At 32.6% G+C, this 24142-nt stretch overlaps 1 long non-coding RNA gene across 3 annotated transcripts; it reads left to right on the top strand.

Moving 5' to 3' along the window:
- Window positions 1-2564: 2564 nt before the first annotated feature.
- On the top strand, window positions 2565-5425 carry LOC117916519. 3 transcript variants are annotated; one of them, XR_004651570.1, is made up of 6 exons: window positions 2565-2965; window positions 3097-3206; window positions 3526-3600; window positions 4666-4843; window positions 4932-5036; window positions 5339-5425. It is a non-coding gene; the product is annotated as an uncharacterized LOC117916519 (long non-coding RNA). The 3 variants fall into 3 exon arrangements; XR_004651569.1 differs by lacking the exon at window positions 3097-3206; XR_004651571.1 differs by lacking the exons at window positions 2565-2965; window positions 3097-3206; window positions 3526-3600 and adding an exon at window positions 4141-4551.
- Window positions 5426-24142: the final 18717 nt, after the last annotated feature.

The following is a 24142-nucleotide window of genomic DNA, read 5'->3' as shown; positions in this document are numbered from 1 at the left end:
ATGGGTTTAAAGTCTAAACTTTTCCCAAGAGTTGACTTGAAGCGGACCTATCTTCCCCCTGCATGTTATTCACTATCCAAACATGAGAAAAAATTAGTTTGTCAAACATTGTCTAATTTGAAGGTCCTTGAGGGGTATTGCTCAAATTTTAGAAATCTTGTCTCCTTAGAGGAATTGAAGTTATTTGGTTTAAGATCCCATGACTACCATGCACTTATGCAACAACTGTTGCTAGTGGCATTACGTTTTGTTTTGCCAACGCATGTGAGATATACTATATCAAGATTGTGTATCTTCTTCAATCAATTATGTACAAGAGTGGTTGATGTGCCAAAATTGGATGAAGTACACAATGAGTTAATGGTCACGCTATGCTTACTTGAAAAGTATTTTGCACTTTCATTTTTTGATATTATGCTTCATCTAGCAGTGCATTTGATAAGGGAGGTGTGAATATGTGGTCCAATTTACTCTAGGTGGATCTACCCATTTGGGAGGTATATGAAAGTTCTTAAAGAATATGTTCGCAATCATAATCGGCCTGAAGGATGCATTACTAAGTGTTATTTAGTAGAAAAAGCTATCGAATTTTGTACTGAATATTTATTAGGGACTCATGCAATTGGAATTCCAAAAGTAACAATTATGACAACAAATTTGGTAGACCTATAATTGGTGGTCGTTCTACCAACATTGATCATAAATCGTGGTTACAAGCACATCATTATCTGTTAGAGAATACAACTATTGTCCAACCATACACTGAGTAAGAAAAACATACTTTTATCTTTTTATAATTTCATAACATAATGATGAAATCCTAAGTTTTCATTCCTTGTCTTTAACGTCATAGGGAACACATGAATTGGTTGAGGTCTCAATACCCTCGACAATCTAATAGACAAGTTTGGTTGCAAGAAGAACATATGAGTTGTTTTACATATTGGCTTAAAGAAAAGGTAATCTCTTAGTTTTAGAAAATTTTTCAATATGTTGAAAACATCACAAGTTTCCAATATGTTTTTATTATACATAGGTTGAAGAGGCTATCCATAATGGGCAAGATATTCCCGACACACTTAGGTGGTTAGCACATGACTCTACTTTCCAGGTAGTCAAATATCCTGGATATATCGTTAATGAGTGTCATTACCATACTAAGGAACGCGATATGACATGCATCACCCAAAATAGTGGTGTTAGCATTTTAACAAGGACTATGCAAATTGCCAGTTCTAAGGATAAGAACCCAGTTTGTGGTGAACTTTGCTTTTATGGGGTCATTAATGAGATATGGGATCTTGATTACAACATGTTCACAATTCTAATTTTCAAGTGTGATTGGGTTGACATCAAGAATGGTATAAAAGTTGATGAACTCAGGTTCACATTAGTTGACTTCTCCAAAATAGGTCACAAATTGGATCCATTTATTTTAGCATCACAAGCCAAGCAAATCTTCTATGTTTAAGATCAACTTGATCCTAAATGGTCAATAGTTATCTCAATTCCTCCAAAAGATTTCAAGAACATAGAAGGACTAGATGACTGACTAGATGACTTCACCGATAATTGCATGGAACATCACCCCTTTATAAGTTCAATGCTAGAATTTGAATCATTTGATGCTATGGATGAATCATAGGCAATATACATGAGAGAAAACTGTGAGGGCATATGGATTGAAAATAATTAAATAATATATTGTACCCTTGAATGAGATATAATAAGGCATTTCACTTATTAGTTTTCATGAGTTGCACATCAACTTAGCTTCTATATATTGCTCATGATATATCTATATATATTAATCATCCTAAATTTCTTTCATGCATCATAAACATATGTTATTCAAAGGTACCACTTCAATCTTCATTCAACTATCTTTTTGTTGTCCATGGAACTAGATTTATATTATTTTTTATTATCATGTTTTGATTTTATGCTCACATAACTTGAAACTCTCATTCCTAAATTTCTTTTTCATTAAAACTATAAATCATAATTGAAACTATGCACTAATTTATTTTATTATTATCCTCACAAATAAATTCTTCATTAGTGATAAGAAATCAAAAAACAAGACAAACTTTGAAAGAAAATTTCAAAAAATATATTTGTGAATGACCAATTTAATTATAGAAAATATATGCAAGGCCATACTAATCTTACTTTTGAGTCATTTTACAGGTTTGTTGGTGAAGTACTAGTTTGCACATTTACTTGATATTTTCCACACAAATATGGATCTGGAAGAAGAGGAAATGCCAAAAATAAAGCATAGAGGTAGTACATTGAAACCAAAGATTGCAAAAAATCGAAGTAAAGGGATAAAGCTCAAGATTGAATACAATAGCCTTGGTAGTCACATTGAGGAAAATTCAGTTGAACTAAGTAGTTATCTTAGTACAATAATTAGAACCTATGTGCCAATAATTATTGAGAGTTGGAGGAAAGTCCCTAAAGAGACTAAGGAAAAGTTATGGGATTTGATCACGGTAAGCCTATCTATAGCTTTAATATATAATTATTGTATACATTCATTAACATGAGCTAACATGGGTTACTATTTTGTAGACAAGCTTTAATGTGAATAAAAAATCCAAGAGGAATTGTTTCATACTAATGGGCATCAGGTTTCGAACCTTTAAGTACAAGTTGACAAAGAAATATATATTGTCTTTCAAGAATGACCAGAAAAGCTGAAAAAGTCACCTCCTATTTACCCATTCATACAAGAGGATCATTGGAGACAGTTTGTTAAAGATAGACTTTTTGAACATTTTAATGTTAAGCATTATTTTTATTACATCTTCAATTTTCACATTTACGTAGTTTCATCATGTACTAATTTTGTGTCTATATTTTGTAGGAATATCGCAAAGTTCATAAATCAAGAAGAGATAAACACATTTACAATCATTATCTTGGAAGAAAATGATATGCACGTTTTGAGCAAGATATAGTAAGTTATCAATATCACTAAAAAAAATGGAGTATATATTTTGTTTATAGGAAAATGATTCCAGTTTTTAAATATCATTTATTAACTTGATCATATTGAACTAATGAGTTTTATTGTTAAAAATTTTATAGCTACAAGCAAAAGGGGCTATTGGTAGGGTTGATAGAAGTGTTTATGAAAGAAAACACGTGAGAAGAAAGGAAAGTTTAATAAGATTACAAAGCCAATGATTAACATGATAGTAAGTTAGCATATTTATGCCTTTTAGAGCCTATAGTGTTAGTATGTCTATGTGATTATGGTTTGTGATGATATCGTTAGGTTTTAGTAGGCAAGAGGCTTAATCATATTTTTATGAGTAGTCATGTTATAATAGCGCAAATATAGTAGCTTAATTTGAAAATTAATTTTGAAACAATATACATTAATTTATCTATTATCATTTCTATTAAAACAATTCATTTTCTAGCTACCTTGAATTGGTCCTCTTGAATTGGTTGTCTTTAATTGATATGTTAATCATCTTCATCAAATTATTACTAATATATGTTTTGTTGTAGGATGAATTACTAGAAAAGGCAAGGAGACTGGACTACCTCCACCTGGTCCAAATGACATATTATGTTAAGCATTGGGTAAGCTTGATTATCTAGGACGTGTGGTAGGTCAAGATCGTTTGGTTAGGCCGAACTCATACTTTCATCAACCATCTGATGACATGAAAAAAAAAATCAAAGAAGAAATATGGGAAATGGTGTGAAAGGGGATGCAAGATGCTGTAACAAGACAAACTATGTCTCCCCCACACCCCATTCTGATATAGGTAGTAATAACATGAGACAACAACTTGTTTTACAACTAGTTGTAGCAAAAAAACCTATGTTTAAAATGATGGAAGAGCCCCAACCACCAGAACCACCACTGAAACGTAAGGTATACATTTACTTACTAATAATACAAGATTAATATAAGTGATATATAGCCTATGTAAATGATATTATTTGTTGTATTGAAGGTAATTAAATATAAATTAGCAGTGGAATGAAAATGAAATGTTGTTGCAATTGGTACACTAATAGAAGAAAACTGATCAAATGGGTTGGTCGTAATAAATGTTGCACACAAGCTAGATGCTAGACTCCCATTTCAAATCCATATGAGATTATCAATGTTGGGGATGCTATTGGCTTTAAGCTTGACTGGCCAACAAGCCTTGTCATACTTGAAACTGAACATCCTCGGGTATGTCATTTTATACTTGTAGTAAATTTGATTGTAACTTGGTATTTTATTGTTTAGGAGTATATATTACTAACATTCCTTTCTTTTTCATAGGTGTTGGATAAAAGAAAGAAATAGATAGTGAATGCACCAATTATTCAAAAATCTAAGCCTCAAAATCATTCGGTCATTAAAAATTTTCAGAAATTTATGGATGGTTGTCTTAGTAATGAGAAGACATACCCAATAGAGCTCCCCATTTCACTATTTGGTGTCAAATTCCGAACATATATATCTAGAGAGGATTGTGAATACATTATTTCATCTTCAGAGGTGTCATCAAAATGCATCTCCTTCCATTTATGGTGTGCACCTTTTATTTTCATTTGTTTTTATTTTTTTAATATGAGTTGCCCATGTTGAACGAGATTGGATATGACTAATGATAATTTTCTTTTGGTGTTTTGATAATATAATAGGTACATGCATGATCAACTACATATTGCCAAAAATGAATCACAATTTATATTTGTTAATCCGTTTACAATATCATGAGCAGCTTTAGTAATCCTCAAATAGAGAAAAGAACACAATTGTTGTCAAAACACTTAATAGAGTGTCAAAATGCCGGATATGTTTTCATGCCCTACACCCCAAGTAAGTGACGAATATTATACTTTAATTTGAGGTTTTATGATTGATTTATATTTCTAATTAGGTGCTACTTTTGTTTTTAATGTTTTAGCTTTCATTGGGTCTTGGTAGTGATTGAGCCAAGGAAAATGATAGTCCACTATCTTGACCGTGTGCATCACAAACCATGTGAGGACTTACAGGATATCGTAAACATGTAAGTTTTTCCTATTATTTTTCATAGTATTATTTTTTTAAAAAAATTACAGTCACCTCAAACACATTTTTTATTATTATTTCTATATATTAAAACATATAACATTTACCTATTTTAAAAATGTACCCATTGAACTTATTTACATAGGGCTCTTCAAATATTTACAAAGAAAACATCTAAGAGAGAGCCATCTTGGCAACTAGTGCAAGTGACATCCAAAATTTTTCTTTACACATTTAGCTTATGCATTTGCACCATTTATATATATGAGTACTGATGTTATTTTATAACTGATCAATTAGTGTCCAAGACAAGAAGGAGGGTTCGAATGTGACTACTTTGTTATGAGATTCATTAAAGAGATAATTTTTTATCCTACAATTATTGCTTCAAAGGTATTACTTATTTAATGAATTGTACATAGTTTTAGGCTTCCAAATGTTATGCATTTTAATGTTATTTTCTTATTTGATTTCAGTTTGGTGATAAAAAAAAACATATTCTCAAGTAGAATTCAATGAAATTAGAGGAGAATTGACTACTTTTGTGCTACAACTAATCATGAATCATGTTGATGCATCATGATCACCATGCATGGTGAGTCCCTTAGCTACTACATGAATTTTTCCATAGATATTGTATAGTAGTACTTTTCTTTGAACAATGTTTTTATTTGAAAAAAAGAAAAAAAAAAGTTCTTAGATTTATTCATTTATGATAACATCGATCCATATTTATTTTCTTCAATGAAATCTATAAAACTCATTAAACTATGAAATGCAGGTATACATTCTTAAGAGGATGGAATAGAGAATAAAAAGAACGAAGAAGGCAACAATATTTTGGGTTTTTAAATGCAACTCGTATGTCATACGTTGTAGGACATAAATGTTACTTTAATTGGTAGTGAAAATTTTAGATTTTTAGATGTTACTTTTATATCATTTTATAGTTAGTCGGTTTTATGCTTATGAAATGAAGGTATACATGAATCTTGGGATGCTTAACATTTCTAAATCATGTTTTGGTATGTATTCACTCTTTTTTTTAGTTTTGGTGGGTTTGATATGTTGGATGTACTATCTTTTTGTGAACATTTGATATACAAATATTATTAGATGATTAATGTATTACGAGTTATTCCATAAACATTACTGAAAAATGAGTTAAATGTAATATGATTGTTATATTTATGGACAAAATATACACAGGTTAATCCTATTTGTTAATTCATAAGCATTACAAAAATCTACAACTAAAAGCAATCATATCTTCCACGATAATTTACAATGATGTGACACCATAACTCAAAGGTGATGCATTTAATGTGACATCATAACTCAAAGATCATGCATTTAATGCGACATCCTATTCATCACTAGAAATATATGATGTCACTTCCGAATGCGTCACCATTTATCTACTTTGGTGTCACTTACAAATACGTCACCAATTGGTACCCTCTATGGTGTCAGTGGAGAAGGTGACACTATGTTGTAGTGACACCCTATGTTTATGGTGACTCGTTATAAATGTCACCATATATCTTTTTCCTTGTAGTGCAAATTACTTACTATGCATTGGGCTTTGATATTAGCCAGAGACAGTAGTGGCTCCTAATTTTTATCCTTAACTGAAATGAAAACGTCAAGCAGGTCCTTAGCCTCTTTTTCGCCATTCTTCCACTGTTCTACTATTTGGTCCACGATTGGATCATGGTACTTGTTAATGGTGTTCATAGCCTCCCTTATAGTCTTTTCATGGCCATCTAAATTCAGCACTCTTAGCCATGAGAAGTAATCAGATAAAGAGAATACATATAGATGAGCAAGTACAGTAAAGAAGGATTCAACATGTTGCTCATCTTCAACTCCAGGGCCTCCATATTTCTTTCGTTAGCCAAAGTATCTTGTGTTGAGGATCATCTTCCGGATGACATTCCCGCTGTATTGACGGACTTTATTTCTGTCACACCCCAAATACTAGGCAACCCAGAACTTGACTCGTGACCCCAGGTCAAAGGTTTAACCCTAAGAGTTACTCTTATCCATGTTCGCAATCAATCAAAACACCCTGAATTTTTTTTCTCAATAAAGCGTTTAATCCTAAATAAATTTATTAAGCTAAAATTTACTATAACATATTATTTTATTTTTCCAAAACCAACCATCACATTATCTCCTGTTCACAAGTATTAAAAAAAAAAAAAAATTCCTTCAATCATCTTCCTACCCAAAAGCTCAAATATTTATAATAATCTTTAAGTCAAAAAAAATATTTCCAAAAATGTTTTACAAACTAATAAAATATAATTTAACTTAAAAAAGTCCATATAACTCAAATTAGTAGATGTCAAAAAGGCAATTAAAAAAAACAACAACCATTATTATGGTTTTTTTTGCTTTTTAGAACACTTCATGATCTTCTTATGGCCCCTCAGAAACTATATCAGCATCTAAAAATTTTAGAAAATAAACTATATGCCAAAATATAATATTACATTTACATTATACACACTAAAAGAAACCTCAACCATACAAATTTAAATCAATCAAAATTATCCTTTTCCTTATTTAATCATATGTTTAGCATATCAATAATTTTAAATTTACAAAATAAATAAGTCACTTTAGTCTTGAATAATATATTCAAACATACACTTGATAAATAATACAAAGCATTCTTCCAAATGCAACCATGATACAAATGCTTATGCACAATCACACAATGCAATATCGTTCTCGGGCTTTCACCGAAGGATACGCATTTATACCCAAATACACTCCCCATTCGGAGTCTTTCTAGGGTAAACTTTTGAGTCTTTCACCCTAAGGATCTCACTCCCTTCTTAACTCACCATCTCTAGGGTCATTCAATTTCTTATTTTTCTTTTCTTTTCATTTTTGCCATTTTTGGGGTCTTTTCATTCTCATTTCCATTTCACACAACCATTTCTTTAATTTTTCTTTTTCTTCACACAATCATGATGCATATGAAATGCAACTGAATCATATTTTAACATCCATAATTTTCCAAGACATAATTTTATTTACTCCCAAGACTAAATTCACATTTAATTAATTTATCATTTTGTATTTTTTTTTCTAAATTCGCATATCATAATTTAATCTTAATTTAATTTTGATTCAATTTTGTTTGATGTTTTCTAATTTTATGAGGTTTAATTTCAATTATAAAAATTAAATTCAATTTCTTTTTAATTATCCATTATCACAATTTGATATAATATAATTTTTTATCAAGTTTTTCTTACTACGATTTTTCTTATAATTATCCAATAATAATTAAATTAATTCTCGTAACATATTTAATATTCAAATTTTAAAAACTTAATCTCAATTATTTGATGGTTAATTTTTTTCTCAAAATCTAAATTTAATTTATGAAATTCTCGCTCCTTACATCTGACATGGCAAAATTTTCAAACTATTGACTTTTGACCAACTTTTCCTAAGCTTATCCTAATTAAATACTAACACATGGATTTTCACCACTCTTTTTGACCTTTTGACCCACAAATTTATGAAAGACTTTATGCTTGGAGAATCTACAAAAACCTGGGTATTACAATTTCTCAGGTTGATAATTGTCGTGGTTACGAAGCCACCACTTGAATACTCAGTCGCCATTGTAATGGGCCTGGATGCAAATAGTACATCATGTTTCTTCAAAAGTTCTCTGCTAATCTCTGGAAAAGTCGCAGGGATGAGATGAAATATTTCCCAATTGAATACATGCAATTTCAGTGTTCATTTCTTTCATAAAGCCAATGTATCCACCAGAAAGTTGGCTTGTTGTTGAGTAAATGAGGTAGATATTGCACTAGTGGCCAAGGAGCTAATCTTGAAGGAAGTTGTATTGGCTTGCTTTTGGTACTTGTTTTGGATTTTAATTTAGTGAAGATGAGAAAGATTGATGTGATGAAAAGCAGCAAGAGGAAGTTGAGATGAGACAACACATCGTCTGTGGTAGTAGAAGAAAACAAGGTTGAGTTACTGCTACTACTCTCTGCAACAAAACCATTTACACGTCTTTTATAGCAAAACCATGTTTGTCCTATCTTGGGTCTGGATGCACATTTTTAATATTGGGGAAATCATGCAACCAAATGTCACACACAAAGAGAGAGAAAACAATACGTTTTTTAGAACTTGAAAAGGTAAAGTGGGACAAAAAAATATTATCCATTCTTGAACTCTAAAAGTAAAGTTATAAAAAGCTTAGTTTTTTTTTTTTTTTTTGTTATGTATGATTGCATGATTTCCCCCTTTTAAGATTTTATCTCATAAAATTTTTTTCTAGAAGGTTCAAATAAGTTTGATGAATATTGTTTATTTTAGTAATTTTAATTTTATGGGGTACTTAAAACATTAGAAGTTCACAAAAAGCAACATTTATAAGCTACCTATCTAAAAAGCTTAGCCTAATCATTGAAATCCAAAATATAAAGTGAGAACACACTTTTTAAAGAATTTTCAAAATAGTTTTTAAAAACACATTTATTTAGGATATTTTTAAAATAAAAATCTCAAAAATAACTTGTTTATATAGCGTTTTATTAGACAAATACTTGATCTTTATAAGATCACCCTAATTATAGATTTATGAACATGTAACACAACAATTATCTATATATATACTTAGAATTATTATATTTTAAGTTTTTAACTACATAGGACATCATGAGTTTTTCCACCATTTATCTTATAATAAGTTTATTTAAATATGATAAAGGATATATTATCTCATTTCTTATTATATCTGATGCTATATATATATATATATATGTAACAAATCAAATACAATTTAAAGATTTTAATTAACCATCTATTAGCAACAAAGCAATCTCTTAATCTCATTCATAATATTAGGATAATTTAGTATTTCCTTTTATAAAACACTAGCATATAAATCAACACAAATCATATTAAGGGTGTATTTGGTGTTGATTTTAGGAAGCGTTTTTAGTATTTCTAATACTTGAAAGATAAAAATTTTCAAGTTTTAGAAAGATCAAAAGCGCTTTTTAGAATGACTATCAAATACATGCTAAATATTACTTTTGGATACTTATATTTTTAAATAACTCTTAAAACTTTTAAGGCAAGTCTCTACTATTTATATAAATCCCCTATTATTTTTAATTTTTAGAAACAAAAAATAAAGAATAGAAACTCCATTTAAACATCACCTTATTATTTCCTATTATAAAATAACACAAATCAAATGAATTATTTAAAAATAAATAAATATAAAATCAAAGTTGAAGAGAAAAAACTCTTGTGCATTAAAAAAACATCAAAATAAATAAATAAATAAAACATCATCAAATAAATGTAAAAATAAATTAATATTATGGAAAAATGAGAATAGGCAACAAGAAAATAAGAACACAGATTTACATGAAAAATGCTAGACGGGAAAAACCATGGATAGAGGAGAAGAAAATCCACTATATTAAAAATTTGGTATAAAATGTGAGAGAATCAAGCGAGTATCGTATAGGCATAATCACTATGACCCTAAATCCTATACATCATCACATATGTATGGTGTATGCGATAATATTTGTGATAATAAAAATATTGTTGCATAAAATAACTATGGGATGTAATATTTGTAATAATATTCTTTACAAAAAAATATTTTTTCTTTGCTTTATTCACTTTGATCACAACTTGAAATAAGACAATAAAAATATTTTCTTAATTTTTGAAAATTAATTGAGGACTTAGAGCTACTTGTTACTGAGTGAATTTGCTGAATGGTGAAGAATGCGTGTATAGTAGTTTTGCAATTTTTCAAACTTGTAGACATATTTTGTGAAGTCTTTTTCTCTTTGTAAAGCCCCATTTTCTATGTGAAGTTATTTTTTCAATATTCTCTTTAGAAGGAATTTACCATTAGTTATATAGGTAAGATTAAGGAATTAAATTTGGAATTCTTAAGATTTGATTGCTTAATTCAAAGAATTTGGTTCAAGGGAAATTTGCCAACAAAATAATATTTATTTTTAATTCTATGATGACTTTAATTATTTGATATAATTTTATTTTGAAAGACTTGATGTGGGGGACTCATCACTTATTGAGTCCAAATTTTGTTGCACCCAAATTTTTATGAGCTAAGAAACCATAATTTTAAAGACCAATTCAGTGGTAAGTGAATATGCTAAAATCTTCTATGTACAAATGACCTCACTTCAAGGTGCAACACATACATGTATTATTATGTGTATGGGATGAGTCTTGAAGTTAGTCTTCATTCTTCTTTGATTTTTTTTTTCTTCAAATAAATAAATAAAACATCATCAAATAAATGTAAAAATAAAATATGTATCGGTTAATTGGAGAGGAGAGCTTTAAGGGCATTTCTTCTATGAAATTCTATGCTCCACGTACCATAAATTTGTACTCAACCAACAAAATTACAGAATGGGTCCATGCACAAACAAAAATAACCCAAATGTAAATATCTAAAAATGTATAAAGTTCACAATAGATATTCAAACCCAAATTTAAATTTCAAATTAGTCCAACAGATTTCATCAATCAAAATGGGTCCAAATTAGCAAATATAACCCAACAAAAATATCTCATATGTCATAGGCCCTAATTTAAAATTTTCAAATTAATAGCCAAAATATAAGTTCAATTAATCAAACCCAAAACATGATAAATTAAAATAAATCTCATTAGGCCTAAACTTAATATCCCATAATTCAAGCCTAATTTAATATATAAACTTAAATCCACAATCAAAATCAACCCAATTTATGCTAATCCCGATTTACAATCAAAATCAAACATAATTTAATAAGTAAATAACTAAATAAATTAAGCAAACTCAAAACACCCAAACCACTTCAACATAAATCAAACAATAATAAATATAATGACAATAATAATAATAATAATAATAATAATAAAAACAAAATAAAATAAAATAAAAATAAAAAATTTAACTCACGTCGGAGCCAATTTGAATGTCTTGGGAAAGAAAGAAAATGAGAGAAAAGTGAGAGATGATTGACAACTGACAGTGGCTCAGTGGCGGCGACTAGCTAGTGGTCCTACCGATGGTAGTGAGGATTGATTGGTTTTTGGGAAAAAAAATAAAATGAAGAAAATAAAATGAGGAGTAATAAAAAAAATGGAGAAATGAGAGGAAGGTGGGAGAAGAATGGAGAGAGAGAACGTAGAAAATGAGTGAAAAGAAATGAGGCTAGTTAGAGGAAGAAGTGGTAGTGTGTGAGCTAAAGTGAAGAAGAATAGAAGAAGAAAATGGAGAAGAATGGGGAAAAAAAATCCGCCTCCCTAAATGAAGAGAGGTGGGTAGCCTAAAGAAGAAGAAAAAAAAAAAAAATGGGGAGAAAATGAGAGGGGGTTGGTGATCTTGCAAATGAGGTTGTATGCGTTAGAGAGAGAGAGTGGGTGGGGTTGTTGGGGAAGGTATGAGAGAGAGAGGAGAGAGAAAAGAAAAAAAAAGAAAGAAAAGAAAAAAAGATAATATAAAATAATAATAATAATAATAAAAAACTAATAATTAAATAGTGAGTGGGCAAAAAATATCATATGTAATTGGGATTTAATTGTAAGAGTAAAATTGGGTTAAAAATTAATGTAAAATAAAATTGGGACAAATTTTGGGGTATACAAATATGCGCCTCTTCGGTAGAGTCCATGAGTAAAGCAAGTGTATATGTGAGCGAAACAAAGTGGGCTCTACTGAAAAACAAGAAAGACCACCAAATTTGTCTTAATATGACATGAACTCTCCCAAATAAAAAAAATAAAAATCTAAAACTCTACAAAAATGGCCAAAACGGAAACTCCTAAGGTGCCTCTAAAGTTATACTATGGATCTAGACTCCCTTAGAAAAGCCTCCAAAAATGGCCTCAAAATCGATGTCAAAATCGAGTAGCAATCAGACCACTAAGGAGCACATGAACGAATGCATACAAAGGGAAAAAAACCATACGTGTACCATACGATGACAAAAGGCATAAGGTATCCAACAATATGACTGATTCACGTGTTACGAGCTCAAAGAACTTTGTCATGCACCATGGAGGAAGGGAAACTCTAGAATAATGTGATGAGGAAGTTATTAGCACAATGTAACAGAGTGAGGAAAAAAGTGATGAGTGCAAAGCTGTGAGGACAAGGTGCACAATGCTAATGAATATGAAATGAATAGCACTAGGCTATAATGCAATGAATAGCTCAGGGTTGTACCATAATGAACAAGTCAAGGATGTGTAAAGATGAGGAACAACTCAAGGTTGTAATGCAATGAACAACTTAGGGCTGTGAATGCAATGAACAACTCAGCACAATGGATGAAATGAATAGCTCAGGGCTATGAATGCAATGAACAACTCGAGGTTGTGGATGTAATGAACAACTCATGGTCATGGATGCAATGAACAGCTCAAGGTTGTAGATGAACAACTCAGGGTTGTGGATGTCATGAACAACTCAAGAATAGGGGCACTGTACACCCAAAATGGGAGATCACGGTCTACGATTCCAAGTCAAACCACTAAAGGGTGACCAAAATGAGGGTGATCAACTCACTAAAAAAGATGATCAAAATGTCTTAAGGGAGAGGAGATGCCCCAGATGAAACTTAAAGGAAATGAGTAGTGCTAATGAAACTAAAAAAAGAAAAAAAATGTCACAACTGAAATTGAAAAAATAGCAAACTTAGATTAAAGTGCAATGAACAACTTTGGGCTGTGGATGCGATGAATAGTATCGTGTTGTAATGAAATGAATAACTCTAAGATATGGGCATTGTACGCCTAAAGAGGGAGATCGTGGTTTACGACTCCAAGTCAAACCACTAAAGGACGACTAAAATAAGATGATCAACTTACTATAAATGAGAATGCAACTATCTCGAGAAAAATGGTATGCCCCAAATGACACTCAACAGTAAAAGAATGACACAAATGAAACTAAAACAAGAGGATGCCACAAATGAAACTGAAATGATAACAGACTCAGTACTAATGTGTAATGAACAACTTTGGACTATGGATGCAATGAATAGCATTGGGTTGTAATGAAATGAACAACTCTAAGATGTGGGCATTATTTGCCTAAGAAATGAGATCATAGTTTATGACTCTAAGTCAAACCGCTAAAGGGCGACTAGAATAGGATACTCAACTCACTAAAAATGAGGATGCAACTATCTCGAGAAAGGGGGTATGCCCTAAATGACACTCAACAGTATAAGAATGACATAAATGAAACTAAAATAAGAGGATGCCACAAATAAAACTAAAATGATAACAAACTCAAAACTAATGTGCAATGAATAACTCTAGGTTGTGGATGCAATGAACAACACCGGGCTGTAATGAAATGAACAACTCTAAGATGTGGGCACTATACGCCTAAAGAGGGAAATCACGGTCTACGACTCCAAGTCAAACCACTAAAGGGCGACTAGAATAGGATGATCAACTCACTAAAAATGAGAATGCAACTATCTCGAGAAAAGTGGGATGCCCTAAATGACACTCAATAGTTAAAGGATGACACAAATGAAACTAAAACGAAATGATACTACAAATGAAACTGAAATGATAACAAACTGATAACTAAAGTGCAATGAACAACTCTAGGTCGTGGATGCAATGGACAACTCAAGAATAGGGAAACTGTTCGCCTAAAATGGGAGATCGTGGTCTGTGACTCTGAGTCAAACCACTAAAGTGTGGCTAAAATCAAAATGATCAACTCACTAAAAATGAGGATCTGAACATCTCAAGAAAGGGGTTATGCCCCAAATGAAACTGACAATAGAGGGATGCCCTAAACAGACTGAAGAAAGGAGGATGCCCTAAACAAACTAACGAAAAATGGATGCCCTAAACAAATTGACAGAAGTGAAATGCCCTAAATAAACTGACCAAAGAAGAATGCACTAAACAAACTCTAAGAAAAAAAGAAGAAGTATGCGATATAGAATCAAAAACACCTAAAGCAAAAACAAGAAACAAAGAATGTGGTTTACAACTAGAAACACCCAAAAGAACCTTAATGAAGTGACTGGGATAATGAACTTAATGAAAATGGGGTATGCCACAGTAAAAGACTCGGAAGTATCAGCAAATGGGTCAAACGACCATGAAATCAATAGGAGATATGATGAACCCAAAAAGGGCATATGCCCCAACAAAAGAACACTAAAATGGGGGGTATGCCCCGATATGACGACTCACAATAATTAAGAAATGGATCGAGTAATGAGAAAATCTGCAAAATATCTTATGAACTCAAAGATGGGGGTATGCCCCAGTGTAAAATAGTAACCAACATAAGACACAGAATGTCACCATACAATACACTCTGGGATATGCTCAATGACAATGTAATGAAAACAATAGCCTCAATCAACAAATGTTCAAGCAAGACCATGCATCACATAAACTAAAATAATAGGTTAAACAAATGCTAACCAAGTCTCTCAATCTGAAATGTAAGCAAGTCAAGACATGACATGTCAACCATCGACATGAAAACATCATCACAAATACATCAACAAACTAATAGTCCCTACTATCATGGAAGATGTAGAACCTAACGTCCAAAGGCATGTGAAAACTCAACCAGAAAGCTCAAGACTAGTTTGCATCCTCCTCTAATAAAAAGAATGAGATAAGGTCATGTAAGATGATGAAATAGGCAAGCTCAATATTCGTTAGGCTCTGCCAAGATGGATGTAGGTATAATAGTGTCAAAGGTAGGATGTCTAGATGTCCAACGAAGGAAACTGGGTATCCAAGTCAAACCAAGTATGTTGAGGAAACTGAACCCATAGGACAATAACTTTATGATCCATTGAAAATAGCAATCATGAATAGAAGGTCGAGTCTCGATGTCAAAATCAACAAGGTGGCATTGCCACAGTATGAATACATCTTCTCAAAATGGGTAAACCCTCAGTGCAAGATAATTTCTAGAAAGTATGTGTCTAGTATAAACTGTCATCTCACAAAATCTATCACTGATGAGTGGGCTATACCCCAGTGTAAGCATTTCCAAATCAAACATTGATGAGAGGAGTACAACCAATCATACATAATATGATCAAAACAAATCTCCACTTCTCAAAGTCATCATGGTAACGTGAAGAGAGTATCTAACCTCATTTAAAGAAAGATCATGTCCCAATGTGAAAAATATTAAGCAAAGTGGTATGTCTCAACAAAAATGCACTCTAACATGATCATGCCTAGATGTAAGCTGGTATCTTTAAGATCAATCACCAATGAAAGGGTTATGCCCCAGTATAGGGCAATCTCTGAAATGACTAAAATCCGCTACAAGCTCTCACAAGTGTCTATGTCATGAACCAATCATCTCAAAAAATAAAATAAATAAATAAATAAATCTATCAACAATGATGAGAAGGTTATGCTCCTATAATCACATCAAGAAAATCACCCGGTCATATCTTGTACTCCAATGTGAAAGGAAAATATGATCACCTCCAAAAAATGGTTATGCCTCAAAATACATCATCGATTGAGAAATATGCCAATCATGCCTCATGCTCCAATGTGAAAAATGACGTATAATCTTCTTTGAGGGATGGTCATGACTCAAAATCCATCATTAGTTGAGAGAAGTATGCCCCGACATAATGGTCATCTAAAAAATCAATCCCTGACTAAGAAATGTGTGCCTTGATGTGATGTATCAAGCAAAATGGCTGCATACCCCATAAAAAACTCTCTAAGGTGGCTATGCCCCAATGTTGGATCATACCACAACTCCTGGTCTATCACAATCAAAATGCTCTCTAACCAATCCCAAGTATCGCCCACATGAGAGCTATGAAACACAATGTGTGATGTCATGGCCTCAAGGTGGTCTTAAGATTCGGGACGTAATGTAGGCTAGGGTAATAAGGTGAAGAAATGAAGGAAAACTAGGCTTAATAATCCTAATGATAAAACCCCATACCCTTATGTATAAAATGCAATATGTGCAAAGAGTCTCATAAACCATGGATCTAAGGACACCTAATATGAATATATCAGTGAGGAAGAAAGAATCTAAGATGAATATATCAATGATAAAAGAGAAGAAATGAAGAATATCAAACTACTGATGGGATGTATAAGAATGATGTGTGGAAAATATTGAACATGGAATGTAAATTGATATGAACAAAGAACAATGTAGGCAAGGCAAATGTGATATCATGATAAGAACAAATAAATCGAAGAAAAATGAATGAACACTAATCCACTCAAATCAAGTCATGGAGAATAGTCAAATCACCAATGTATGTAATGATGGAGAAGACAATGTTTCGAAGTCCCTAGGAAAATGTCACTTGTTTGTCACACATAAAATACATAACTGATTACTACTCAAAAAATGCTATTTGATAGCTTGTAATTAATCCTTTTAAACACTTTTGAGTAGTAGTTATTGTCTTTTAACCCAATTAACATGTTAAGGCCCCTTGCAATCAATTCTAATCAAATTTTCTTAAGTTTGGTGTTTTGATAGCTTTTTTTATCACCAAAGCAATATGAGATTGAGGAGAGTTATTTGGTATCCATGGAAAAGCAATGGGAAGCTCAGAGGCATGAAGAACCAAAGCTTTGAAGTCCTTTGCCATAAGCAAATCCGGAATACAAGGAGGGGAAGCAAAGAAAAATATGCCATGAAGCATTCTTGATGACAATCATGTCAGACACTTTTGGAGCACTTTCCGAAGTCCATTTTCTACATTCTATACACTATTTCAAAGCTTAGGAAGTCAAGAATCCAATGCTTCAAACGGTACGCAATTCGGAGTTGAAATGAAGGAGTTACAGCCGTTGGAAGCCGATCACTCCAAGCTGAAGGAAGGATTTAGCAAAGTGTTGCGAAATCACCCTTTTGTTGCGGAATGATTTTGCAGCCTTTTTGCACAGTGCTATGGATTTTCCCTGAAGTTTCACGACGTGATGGAAGCCAAACACCACAAGATGTAAGCCAACTTCGCAGCGCTGCGGAATCAGCCTTTTGCTACGAAGTGATTTCGCAGCCCTTTTTGTGCGTCTGCGAAATCTCGCAGACCTCGTTTTCACCTGCGAAATGGTCCTTAGTGCTTCCCGATATTTGTGACCGACACTTTGAGATATTTTTCTTCAGATTTTTGTGTCTAAATTTCCATTTTCTCCTTGTATTCAACCACTCATGTAATTCCTTAGCTAGGAAGTATCCAAGGAAGGGTAAATTACTTTCCTATATAAACTCTCTTGTAAACACTAAAAAGAAGACTCTCGGAGGAGCTTGTTCCAGGAGATCCATCATATATAATATATCATATATAGAATCAAGGAACAGAGCACTTGCTCTATTTTTCCTATATATTCTTGTTTTCTCGTTAGTTTTCTTTCTAGCCAATCAAACTCTGAGGATTTTTCTCAGAGGATGAGAGGCTAGGCTCTTTGTCTCTTGGAGTGAAGAAAGCCGGGTAAGTTCCCTCATGCATAAATTGGAAGTTTTGTCGTTTTAGTTTTTAATGAAGAGAAAGTGTGACCCGTTAATGGTTTTTATCTTTTTAGTTAACTTAAAACGTCGTTAAATCACCTGGGCCAACACTTGGTAAGGCAAGTGATCTCCGTCCATGGAGATTCACTAGTTTACCCCTTGCGAGCCTCTGGGAGGTGACTTGAAGGTAGGATTTTCTAGAATAGCCAACACTTGGTAAGCTTTTGGACTCCAAGGAGACATCCATTAGTTATCTCTTGCGAGCTTTTGACGGGTAACCCAAGGTTAAAGATCACCTTGAATGGCAAGTGCTGGGTGAGAGGTATGAGCCATTGCAAGGTGCATCAGTGAGAGGGATTTAGTGTTTGAACCCATTAATGGGAAGCATCTGTATAACACCGGTTGGAGAAGGAACTATATGTTAATTCTCTAATGCGAGGAAAAGAAACAAGTGACCGGAACTCCCTTTTTGTATGAGGAATTTGAGCCTAGTGATCTGAAACTCCAAGAAACACTTTTCTTTGTAATTAAAATCAGTTACTATTATTTTTTGTTAGCTTAAAACCAATCCTTTTTCATTCAAACATCTTTATGTTTTCTTTTAAAGCTAACCTTGAAATGAAAAGGCACCAATTCAACTTTGAATTAATATCATTTGTGAAGTGAAAACCCATCCCAGTGAACGATCCTAGAGCCACTATGCTATAGTAGCTTTGTCTTTGCTACCCTAGTATATGGTGTAATAGGTTATAAATTTTGTTGATTACTCCCTCAATCAAGGAGCACCAGCTGGACACGAATCAGCTGAGACACCAATTAGGCATGAATCAATAACGAGATAGACACAAAAATATGAGAGTCTTTTGAAAGTTCACATACGAACTTTGATAAGCAACTAACTCAATAAAGCAACCTCAATGACCAATATATACACTCAATAAAGGATGACACTGTATACATGTGTTTATTACTTTTTCTTTTTCATTTTTTTTTCATTTTTTTCATTTTTTTTTTCTTTTACTCGCGCATACTCTGAATATCAATAAATGAACTTCTCTGAGAATACATAATGAAATGGATATACTATCAAACAATGATGTAAGCGAACTCTCTCTAACAAGATGACCCTCTAAATTAAGGATTTTCGAACTAACGTCCATGAGATAGGAGTGGAAGGGGATATGACCATCCTCCTTGCACCAAAATGTGAAAAATAATCACTCAGGGCACAAAAAAATGTGATGAAAAAAAAAAATCAAACAAAAGATATAAACAATGAAGTATGATGAAGACTGATGTTGCGAAGACAAAAAAATAGTGAAGAAGGTGAGCCAATAAGTCCACAACTCATGAAACTCTCTAATAAAATATATATACACCAAAAGACCCTTATCCCGGTGTAAAATGTGAGCAAGGATATAAGAAAGAAAAGACTATGGTGCTCATGTGAGGTTCAAAGGGCTAGCAACGGTCCAAATGTCAATAAAGGTAATAAGGTGTGAGCTAACCAAAATGAAGGTCACCTATGATGGTCTGAAACATCATGCTCTTAAGCTTTCAATGATCAATATTGAAAATCGATGTCCATTTGATATAAACACGTCAACCCTTTGGAATTGTGCGCCAAACCATACTCCAAATGCTCCATAATAATCTCAAAGATAATCCTCTCAAAGCAAAGTAAATAGCGATCTCATAACGCACAACTACTCATCACAAGCCAACTCTCATAATGCAAGATCAATCTCTATTTTCATGGAAAAATAAGTGACAATCTCATCAGGCAATCGATGAATCCTCATATCGTAAACCAACCAAAGATCATAAGTCATTCATTGCCATGCAAGATCAATCCCAGGCTCAAACTCCTCATACTCTACCTGGTTGGATTAGAGAAGAAATGGGCAAAGCTAGAAAAACTGAAAATGGAAAGGTCATATAATGGTGTCAAAGGTGATGTTGTGCAAAACTCACAATGGATGGATGTAGGTCAAAGCAAAGTCAATGTGTGAGAGTGAGTAAGACACTACTCTGATCATAAGAAGATGGGTCACAATCTCAAACTCCTAAGGTCAAATCTCCGATCCTAGGCTAATAAGCTCAACATCCTCCATGATAGGTCAACCCCCAAGATCACAATGTGCAAATGAATAGATGTCTCAAGTCAAAAGTACAACACATCATATGATATATGGTCCTACGATGACAATCTAAAATTGGAAATATGTTAGAAACTCTAAGGTCATAAAGGTGTCCACTGTGAGATGACTACAAATGTGACTAAGGAATCTTTATCAATAATCCAAAAAATGAATGAGGTGTGAAAAACAACACTATCATGAGATCGATACCCCATCAATAACAAAATATCTCTAATTCACTTTCAATCTAAGCTCTATAAAGAAAAACGATAAGGTTATAAAGGCAAACCTCTCAAAAATGGTGTGAATGTGAAAACATGTCTTCACCTTTCTATAATGAAAATATCAGGTTGAAAATAGAAATAGGCAAATCGACCAAAGAATGAAGTACGGAGCCCATGACAAGTGAAGAATGTAAAAAGGTGAACATGATCAATGAACAATATCCCAAAACATCAAGCATAAAGTGACAACAAACCGAAAGAATGTGTCAACTTAAGAAAAGAAGACTATCTGAAGCCCAAGGGAGAAAGTGTGCTAGACTCAACGAGCGACAAGAAGAAACTAAAACCATATAGCAAGAGGTGGTCCAACTGATACTCAAACTCGTACCAATATCTAAGCACTCTCGACTGGAGACCAAAAGATGGAGTATTGGATCCATATTGTGACTAAAGCGGCCTCGAAGGCTTTTAGATGCACCCACTTGTAGGAAAGGAAATCCTAATAAAAATATCTAACACTACAAGAAAAAAGGTCATTGTTGACATATATTATCTTGACTTAAGGTGATATGTGTCAATGTTGCCTATTTTAATGAACAACTATGACATATACAACTTGTTTAAACCAATAATGACATATATAAAATTTGTTGAATTCTTTCATGACTTATATAATAGAATCTTGACAGATAATTTATAAGTCAATGTATTCAAGGTACTTAAATAAAAGCAATAATGATAATAATTTGTTTGATATGTGAATATCTAATTTACTTACTAAGTATTATAAATTGAAGTGACAACAATCAATTTTGATTAAGAAAGTTAATATTTAATAAATTTTTTTTAGTAATGTTAATATCAATTTTCATTTTTTTTATCAAATTGATTAAATCATTTTTTAGTCTATATCAATAGCACTGAAATAAATTTGTGTACATAATTTTTTATTCACTAATTCTAGTGAAATAAAATTTACCACATTATGGTTTTTTTTTATAATTGGATATAAATAAAATCAATACTAATAAAGTATTTTTTTATTCATTGATGTTAATTTTTATTTTTTTTGAGTTTGTATTAATATAATCTTTTTTTCATAAACTATTTTTCATTATTTTTAAATTAGTTATTAACTTGTATTTGATTTAAAAATAATTAAAAAATTTGTGTAAGCTTGAAAATTAAGATATTTGGAATTTTGATTTATCAATTCTTTGGCATAATATCAGGTTTCAAATTTTTATTTTTTAAGTTAACTCATACAAATTTAGACATTAGGAAAGAAGAAAATTAATTATGGAAAATTGACATTATAAAAGTTATAAATATATTCCATGAATTGATTTCATAAAGTTATTATTATTATTATTATTATTTGTTTATTTACTTTATGTTTTTATTTTTTATTTTATTTTCATTTCTTTTTTAAAATGCTTATTTTATTTTATTTTATTTACCTAAAAAAAAAAGGGCTTTGAAAAATGAAGAACAATCCAGCTCCATTCAGGAAAAATCTTTCTCTCTAGATTGATGGTTCCTGCTGAGTGGTAGAAAGAGAAATTAGGTTTTTGATTTTGAGAAGCAATCTTCTAGGTTTTGACCTTTAAGGCAAAAACTACTCATCAAAACACATTTGTTTCCGATTATCTGGTCTTAGCCACATCTTAATTATTCATAAATTTCTAGCCCCAAAATTCATTGTGTTCTTATTCAAATCGATATTTGAGTAAGAGTATGTCTGTGTCATTAACCCATCTTTCTTGGTGGTTATGGAGTGGAAAACACCAAGAGCCCAAAAGACTCTCCAATGGATCTTCTTTAAATTCTTCTCAAGATTCAGGTTTGTGGGAGTCGGATGCTTTGAAATTCCCTTTAGTTAAGGGGACTTCTTCGTTGACATCTCAACTCTTTTTTTTCTCCCAGAACCTCTTGATTCTCTGAATCTCAAAGTCTCCCAATCTCCCGTACCTCGATCCACGCAGATCTCCGATTTTTGCTATTTTTTTTTCTTCGTTGAATTTTCAACCTAGGGTTTTGATTTTGTATGTTCTAGTTTTTGCTTCGATCTCCTCGATCTCGGTTCCGAATTCAACCAAGGTTTGATCGTTTGATTGTTGGATTGTTTGGTTGATCTCATGGAGGCGATCGATGAGCTCGTACAGCTGTCAGGGTCTTTGTGCTAGGCCGCGGCGCTACTGGCGGATGAAGATGTGGATGAGAATTCGAGTTCCAGTTCTTCTCGTAGGGGTTTAACTTTCCTTAACGTTGTTGCTCTTGGAAATGTCGGTGCTGGTAAATCTGCAGTTTTGAACAATTTGATTGGACATCCTGTTTTGCCTATTGGAGAAAATGGTGCTACTCGGGCTCTAATATGTATTGATTTACAAAAGGATGGTTCCCTAAGCAGCAAGTCGATCATCTTACAAATTGCCAACAAATCTCAACAAGTTTCTACAAGTGCTCTTCGACATTCTCTCCAGGACAGGCTGGTAAGGGTGCCTCAGGCAAGAACCGAGATGAAATATATTTGAAGCTACGAACTAGTACAACACCTCCTCTAAAATTGGTTGATTTGCCTGGATTGGATCAACGGATTATGGATGAGACATTGGTGAGTGACTATGCTCAACACAATGATGCCATTTTGCTGGTTATTGTACCTGCTGCCTAGGCACCCGAAATGGCTTCATCTCGAGCTCTCAAAATTGCTAAGGAATATGATGGAGATGGTACAAGAAAAATCGATGTAATTAGTAAAATAGATCAAGCTACATCATACCAAAAAATCCTTGTTGTTGTTCAGGCTCTCTTGTTAAATCAAGGTCCTAGAAGTACATCTGAAATGCCATGGGTTGCTTTAATTGGGCAATCTGTTTCAATTGCCTCTGCACAGTCTGGATCTATTGGGTCTGCATGAGTTTGATAGCGTGCCCAAAAGAATGTCTATTGTCATCAAATTCCCCAACGATACTGTGAAAGACTTGGTGAAAGGTGCTGATTCTTAAATGTTTAGCATTTTAGCAAAAGACAGTGGGAGGAATAGTCATGTAAGGCCGGCAACTCAGAGCCATTTCACTGAATATTCATCACAAGGCTTACTCACACTTGTAGTTGCTGCTAGGGATATTATTGATGAGGAACTTTCAGAGTGGCAGTGCAAGTATGAAAATGCAAGCACTTCATTGACTGATAGATCCATAAAACT

The sequence above is a fragment of the Vitis riparia genome, chromosome 6 (genome assembly GCF_004353265.1).
Source record: "Vitis riparia cultivar Riparia Gloire de Montpellier isolate 1030 chromosome 6, EGFV_Vit.rip_1.0, whole genome shotgun sequence".
NCBI classification, from domain to species: Eukaryota; Viridiplantae; Streptophyta; class Magnoliopsida; order Vitales; family Vitaceae; genus Vitis; species Vitis riparia.
This window is presented reverse-complemented; position numbering and strand designations above follow the sequence as displayed.